The 1,989-nt window shown below is 46.3% G+C and overlaps 1 non-coding gene across 1 annotated transcript; it reads right to left on the minus strand.

Annotated features, from left to right (window-relative positions):
• Positions 1 to 1,333: 1,333 nt before the first annotated feature.
• Positions 1,334 to 1,407, minus strand: Trnai-uau (transfer RNA isoleucine (anticodon UAU)). The gene has a single exon. It is a non-coding gene; the product is annotated as a tRNA-Ile (tRNA).
• Between the last annotated feature and the right edge of the window lie 582 nt (positions 1,408 to 1,989).

Consider the following 1,989-nt stretch of genomic DNA (forward strand, 5'->3'; position numbering starts at 1 on the left):
GTTAGAAAAATATGCAGCCTATTTCCGAATGAGTTTTTGTTAATCGTGTAAAAAATTGAAGTAAATTGTTCACATTGCGAGATTTTTCGTAACAACGGTAGACGACGATTTGTCTTTATATAGCAGTACAGATGAGGCAGTGAAAAGTAGCCTCTATCACGCACTAGGCGGAGACGTAGATGCAGATCAGACCAGTAGAGAGAAGCCGTCAGCCGGTATGTGCCGCGCCAGCAGCAACAACAGACGTAGGGCAGGAACCGCTCCGCTGTCAGCCCCCCGCCCCCCTTCCCTGCTATTGTCTATGTATCTTACTTAATGGCTTCCACAGCGCCGTGAAAGCCCCGCGTTTACCGTAACCATCGGAACCTCTCTCACCGTCTCCCACCCCCTCCGCCGGCGCTCCGAAATAATAATGTTTGCCCCGTTATTAATCAATGCCCGTACCGCCGCCGCCGACAAGTCGAGTCAATACTCCAGATCCGCGCGTGCTTAAGGAAGGATGGAAGGAAGGGAGGGAGGGAGGGGGGAGTGGGGGAGGGAGGGGGAGGTGTACCGGCGCAGCACTCGGGCAACACGGCGGCACCCAGCCGTTCGCTGCTTCTCGCGGCAGGTTGGAGCAGACCGCAACGCCAGTGCCCTTATTCAAGGAAGCTGTCGTAAGACCTAAAACTGCTTTTATTCCGCGATATCGGAACGAAGTCTTCGACGAATGACAGTACGCATAACAGTCGTAATTCTCTAATATGGGTAGTGGTTTATCTTTTTTATAAGAAGGCCATTGAATAAGTAAGCAGGGTGGTTTTATTCCGGATTCCAATACACCATATTATTCCGCACTGTTTTGGCTACAAAGCCTATTTTTCAACATAACCTCTCTTGAGTGAGTCTGGCTTAGGCCACCTTACTGGGAGGGCGTACGTGCCCGCATGGTACCTTCTCTGCTGGGCGACGTCAGAGCCGACACCTTATAACACCTCTGTCTGCTACTACTATACCATAACCTCAAAGCTGAAGGCAGTTCGTGTAATTAAATTATTCTTGTTAAAGCAATTATGGTAGAAAGCAACAGAGCAGTGTTACCCTCTGAGAGGAATTTTGTTATGTTGACCACGTTGTACCTAACGGAGGTGGCTTATCGGAAGGGAAAGTCAGAATGACGTAAATATTTAAACAGTAACAAACAATATTTTACCTATCTACACTGATCAATGAATAAGAAAAACGGTCGCCAGCTTAATTAGGCAAGAGAATGATTGACATTCTTACAATGAAATGAACACCCTTAACTGCTTACAGGCGTTGATATACGTCAACGGGGTCAGATGAAAATGTGTGCCCCGACCGGGTCTCGAACCCGGGACCTCCCGCTTATATGGCAGACGCTCTATCCATCTGAGCCACCGAGGACACAGAGCGCGACCGCAGGGATGTGTGTCCTCGGTGGCTCAGATGGATAGAGCGTCTGCCATATAAGTAGGAGATCCCGGATTCGAGTCCCGGTCGGGGCACACATCTTCATCTGACCCCGTTAACGTATGTCAACGCCTGTAAGCAGCTAAGGGTGTTCATTTCATTGTAATTTCATTCTAACGAGCTGCTTGGTCACCGACGGTATCTGTTCTTTCGGACATCTCCGAAAGAACAGGTACCATCTTAGTAAATATATATTGACATTCTTGTTCAAGAAAATAAGTGTGAGTAACTTTAACGGACAAACACAACCTATACTTTGCCACGCGCGAGTGCAATGATCTCTGACACGAGCATATGTTCACGGTAAGATTGGAGCTGACAGAGTAGAACAAACTATTAGCATAAATATAACAGATAACAATACACACCATTACTTTCAGGGTTTATTCAAACTGAATGGTCTTTATAACATTACTGTTAATATTCAGTGTAGAATCATAAATTGGATATAGGTTCAGTATTACTTTTCAAACATTTTCCTAACTGGCGTCAAATTGTAAATGTATTTCACTGCAA

This window comes from Schistocerca nitens, chromosome 12 (genome assembly GCF_023898315.1).
Source record: "Schistocerca nitens isolate TAMUIC-IGC-003100 chromosome 12, iqSchNite1.1, whole genome shotgun sequence".
NCBI classification, from domain to species: domain Eukaryota; kingdom Metazoa; phylum Arthropoda; class Insecta; order Orthoptera; family Acrididae; genus Schistocerca; species Schistocerca nitens.